This window comes from Lupinus angustifolius, chromosome LG04 (genome assembly GCF_001865875.1).
Source record: "Lupinus angustifolius cultivar Tanjil chromosome LG04, LupAngTanjil_v1.0, whole genome shotgun sequence".
Lineage (NCBI taxonomy): Eukaryota > Viridiplantae > Streptophyta > Magnoliopsida > Fabales > Fabaceae > Lupinus > Lupinus angustifolius.
In genome coordinates, this window is record NC_032012.1 from 3,222,002 (window position 1) to 3,228,172 (window position 6,171).

Here is a 6,171-nt window from a genome sequence, read left to right on the forward strand (position 1 = left end):
TCCACACTGATGTATGGGGACCCACTCAGGAACCATCCCTAGGAGGTTCTATGTATTTTGTTACCTTCGTTGATGACTTTTCTCGTAAGGTCTGGGTATATTTTCTGAAGCATATGTCAGAAGTCTTTGCCAAGTTCAAAGTTTGGAAGGCAGAGGTAGAGAACCAGACTGGTAGGAAAATCAAATACATGGAGTCAGATAATGGTACGGAGTACAAAAACTCAGAGTTTCAGAAATTCTGTGAGGAACATGGCATTTAGAGACACTTTTTAGTGAAGAAGACTCATCAGCATAATGGTGTTGCAGAGAGGATGAATAGAACTCTTACAGAGTGAGCCAAATGTATGATATTGAATGCTGGACTTTCCAAAGGATTTTGGGCATAGGCACTTAGTATGGCATGTTATGTCATCAATAGATCACCACAGGCTTCATTGGATGATAAAGTTGCAGAAGAAGTATGGACAGGTAACCTAGTCAATTATAATATGTTACGTATATTTAGTTGTCCTACTTATGTACATGTACCCAGTGATGAACGGCCTAAACTTGATCCTAAGTCAAATAGGTGTATCTTCATTGGATATACCAAAGGTGTGAAGAGGTTCAAGTTCTGGGATCCAGTTTCTAGAAAGGTGGTGTTGAGCAGAGATGCAGTGTTTGATGAATATTTCATGATGAAACAGTCAGTTTTGACATAAGTGGTCAGGCCAAATGGAGAGATTTTGGGATCAAATATGATTCCGGTGAGCAATGAAATGGCTCAGGTGAATAAAGGCAAGGAACCATGCATTAGTTCAAGACAAGAACATGATGATTCTCAAGCATAGAGTTTAGGTGTGCAGGAGTATCTACTTGCTAGAGACAGGGATAGACGTCCTATCAAACCTCTAGAGAGATATGGCTTTGAGGATATGGCTTTATTTGCTCTCCATATCAGTTCAGGAGATCCATGTAGCTTTCAAGAGGCTATAAACAGCCAGGAGAAAGAACAATGGATGGGTGTCATGATGGAGAAGATTGAGTCTTACAGAAGAACCAAAATTGGGAGCTTATTCCATTGCCCCCAGACAAGCGTGTAGTTGGGTGCCAGTGGGTGTACAAGAGGAAGCCAGCCGTATCAGAAAAAGAAGGGGAAAAGTTCAAGGCTCGTCTTGTAGCAAAAGGGTATTCACAGTAGAAGGGGATCGACTACAATGAGATTTTCTCCCTAGTGGTGAGACACACTTCTATCAGGGCAGTGTTTGCCTTGGTAGCCAGCCGGGATATGCACTTAGAACATATGGATGTGAAGACTACCTTTCTCCATGGTGAATTAGAAGAGAAAATTTACATGACACAACTAGAGGGGTTCAATGCAGCTGGACAGAGTCAATTGATTTGTAAGTTGAAGAAGTCTCTATATGGGTTGAAGCAGTCTCCCAGACAGTGGTACAAGCGGTTTGACACTTATATGTTGAAGCTTGGTTATAAGCGATGTGAGTATGATTATTGTGTTTATGTGAGAAGCATTGATGATGGTTCATTTATTTTTTTGTTACTGTATGTTGATGATATGTTGATTGCTGGTAATCATTTGAGTTATATCAATGAGCTGAAAGTCATGCTAGGTAAGGAGTTTGACATGAAAGATTTAGGGGCTTCTAGGAAGATTCTTGGGATGGAGATTCATAGGGATAGGGGAGCTAGAAAACTATGGCTCTCCCAGCAAAGCTATGTTGAAAAGATCTTAGAGAAATTTGATATGAGCAATGCTAAAGTAGTAAGCATTCCATTGGCAAATCACTTCATGCTTTCCCTAGATCAGTGTCCAAAGACAGATGAAGAGAAGAAATACATGTCAAAGGTTCCACATGCCAGTGCAGTGGGTTGCTTGATGTATGCTATGGTTTGTACTAGACTGGACTTGGCACAAGCAGTTAGTCAAGTATGCAAGTACATGTCGAAACCAGGGAAGCAACATTGGGAAGCAGTTAAATGGATTTTCATATATTTGAAGGGGACTATAGGTCTCGGTAGCATGTTTGGCAGCCAACAGAGTAAGCCTTCAGTTATTGATTATGTTGATTGGACTATGCAGGAGACTTGGATGATAGAAGGTCCACAACGGGGTTAGTCTTCACCCTTGCAGGTAGACCAATTATGTGGAGATCATCAGTTTAGTCTGTTGTTGCTATGTCCACAACTGAATCAGAATACATGGCAGCTAGTGAAGCTTCTAAGGAAGCCATGTGGCTTATGGGGCTGATAAATGAGTTAGGCATTGAGCAAGGTGGAGTTCCACTGCATTGTGACAGTCAGAGTGCTATCTTCTTGGCAAAGAACCAGGTATATCATGCTAGGACCAAACATATTGATGTGAGATTTCACAAGGCAGAGAGTTGGTAGCTTGTAGGCATATACTATTGCAGAAGGTTCACACTTCAGAAAATGTAGCTGATATGCTAACCAAATCGGTTATCGTGGACAAGTTCAGGCATTCTCTGAGCTTGCTGAACATTCTTTGATACTGGACTATGGAGCGCCCCCAACCCAATGGCAGAAGATGGAGATAGATGATATTCGCCAAGGTGGAGATTGTTGTGCAATGACTCATATCTCTATATAACAGCAGTACAAGTTATGGGCTTGGACTGATGTAAATGGGTTAGGGTAGAGGGCTATATATATTTATGTTATGTAAACCTAATGTAACAAGGAGAAGAATAATCAAACACTAATCTTAATTCTCTAATAATATATAGTGGTAGCCGTTCAACGCTCCCGGGGACGTAGGCATAATTGACCGAACCTCGTTACCAAATCTCTTGTGTTATTCTCTTGTCTCTATCCTCTTTACTATTTGATTGTTCGCTTGTTCCCAACACTTCAAAAAATCATAAACTTAAAATTTTATATAGAATTTTCTTTTGAGGGAAAACCGGTAAATCCCACTAAGAAAATTAAATCAAATGAATTGTCATTCTCCAATTCTCCATTTTTAAAGGTAGAGGAGGGTAAGAAACAGCATTAACATGATCATTAATTAAGAATGATGTGAAGATTAATGTCATATTAATAGATATAATTTATGATAAATATTATAAATTCTTTTGATTTATATATTAATAATGCCACACATATAGATATTAAAGTCATTGGGAAGTCATAAACCCCGAAAAGTGATTAGTTTCTTATCAAAAATGTGAAATAATACTATTAGTAATATAAATAAATAAAAAGTCATTCTAAGGTGGCTTTTGTTGTTCCTATTAGTAGCTTAAAGTTGTAAAAGGTATTCTAAAATCTATCTTAGAGATAGCTTCAAACATAGAAGACAGAAATCATGCTCAGCATAACTATACAAACTTCATTTTATATCCCAGATTCAAACTGATTAATTCCAAATCAAGTATAATCTGTATCTCTTTTTTGTCATTTGATAGGATATTGTTTACATCTTGTCTGTTGGGCTGAACAGATCGACTTTACATGCATGGACGGATAAAAAAGAGACGGGGGAAGTGCTGGATAAAAAATATAAACATATTTCGAATTATTTTTATGAAGAAAAATATTACATACATATAATTAGTTGTAAAAATATATAAAAGGGACAACAATCTAGAAAAGTATATATGTGTATTTTGTGTATTGGTTGATATCATTTCAAGCTCTGGGGTAAGGGGTTAATCTCTTTCATGGTTCGTGGCTGTCCCTTCTAATAATTGTTGCTCCCTTAAATCAAATATTTAGCTTTTTGGTCATCCTGAAAATCTAACTGATTCTTACACTTCTAGACTAACACTTTATTGGTAGAAAGTATGTGTGAAGTAATTATTTTTTAAAAGACATTTTTTATTAAAAAAACATTACATATAATTATAATACAAAATAAAGCCTGAAAGTCAATTAGTAGTGGTAAAAAAGTTATTTGTTCCTACTAGTGACTAGTCTATAAAAGAATTTGTTTGGGCGAGGTAGGGCTCAGGCCCAGCAATGCCCGTTAATACATGGGTAACCATTAAAGATAAAAAAAAATCCTTGGAAATAAGCTTAAATAGTTAAGAACTTTATACTGATAGTAAATTATCCACCATTGATTTATTAACCATTATGGAATCTTAAACAAAAGTAATACAAGTCAGTAGTGGATGATGTACTGACAATGTAAAAATTTATATTGTCACTGCACAGATTTTAAACTCACAGTTAAATATGTTGTGAACTACAATATGATACTCTTCATCAATATAGAAACAACTACTACAAAAAAATAAAGAAAATTAAATATATAATATGATAAGTTTTAATATATAATATGATAAGTTTTATCATTAAAAATAAAATTAAATATTTTTATTTACAAAGATAGTTACTCGTGGCTCTACTTCTCACAAATTGCTTCCTCATCTCATATACTCCTATCCTAGTTATGCATGACAAATGACACTTCAACAAAAATCTACATAGCGACTTTATCATGTATACTACTAATAATAATAATCAATTCTACTTTATAAAATAATGTTTACAACGAAATAATATTTTTTTATTAACATTAACACGAAATAATATGCAGATCTAATAATTTTGAAAACAAATTCTATTACATGATACAAAGAGTTAGGTTTCCATGAAAATTATGGCATGTAAGAGACTAATCGAGTATCATGTCTTCAGGTCAAAATATACACCACCCTGTTCCAATTTTGACATGGCAGCAACAAACAAAATTGTAGTCCATTTTCGTTAGGTTTCCTCGACATGACCAATGTTCATAAATAACGTTTTTAGGCAATTAAAATTATAGTAATCAAATAGTTTATATTGTCGTATTTTTCTTTTGAAAAGTTGTCAATGTAACATTTCACTTTTCACAATTATATATGAATAATGTTTATAATTTAAGGTTTACTTCCTTATTAGTCTGTTTCTCATGTTATAAAATCCCTGCTCAGATTTTTAAATATCAAGTTAAACTCAATTATCCCCATCAACCAAAAGTTATAGGCTATAGGTATTATATTTAGGGAACCTCTCTTTCTATTTTTGATTGGGAAAAGTTAATATTATTAAAGATGTTATTCATAATACAATTTCTTAAGACATTCACAGAGGTTGGCAAACCAATTAGAATAGAATGTTCCAAACTTGCTCAATTTAAGAATTGTTATGGCTTTGGTGACTCATTATGACTTAGAGTTTCATCAAATGAATGTAAAGACTACTTTTCTGAATGGTAACTTAAACGAGAAAGTTTATATGAACCAACCCAAATGGTTCATGACTAAAGGAAAGGAAAATCATTGTGTAAATTAAATACGTCAATATACGGACTTAAACAAGCTTCTAGACAATGATATATAAAGTTTAATGATATCATTACATCATATGGGTTTGTAGAAAATACTCTTGACCAGTGTATCTACATGAAAATTAGTGGGGGCAAGTTTATAATGTTAGTCCTATATGTTAATGACATTTTTGCTGCAAATGATAAAGGATTGTTACATATGTAAAGAAGTTTCTCTCTAATAATTTTGAAATGAAGGATATGGGTGAAGCATCATATGTGATAGGAATAGAAATATTATGTGATATATCATAAGGATTGTTAGGATTGTCTTAGAAATGATATATCAATAAGGTATTAGAGAGATTTAGAATGGAAAAGTGCTCTGCATGGATAGTTCTAATCAAGAAAGGGGACAAATTCAGTGAAAAACAATGTCCAAGGAATGATTTGGAACGTAAGGAAATGAAATCAATTCCCTATGCATCAGTGGTTGGAAGTTTAATGTATGCTCAAATATGCACTCGACCGAATATCAGCTTTGTTATTGGAATGTTAGGTCGATATCAAAGTAACCCCGGAATGGGCCATTTGAAGGTTGCAAAGAAAGTTCTCAGATATTTGCAAGGCACTAAAGATTACATGCTCACGTATAGAAGGTCAGATCACTTTGAGGTGATCGATTATTGAGATTCAGACTTTGCAGGATGTTTGGACTCAAGAAAATCCACATTTGGGTATGTTTTCCTAATGGGTGGAGGAACCATTTGATGGAGAAGTGGTACACAATCTGTAATTGCTACTTCCACCATGGAGGTTGAGTTTGTGGCATGCTTTGATGCCATAAATCATGCATTGTGGCTGCAGAACTTTACTTTAGGGCTTGGCATTATAGA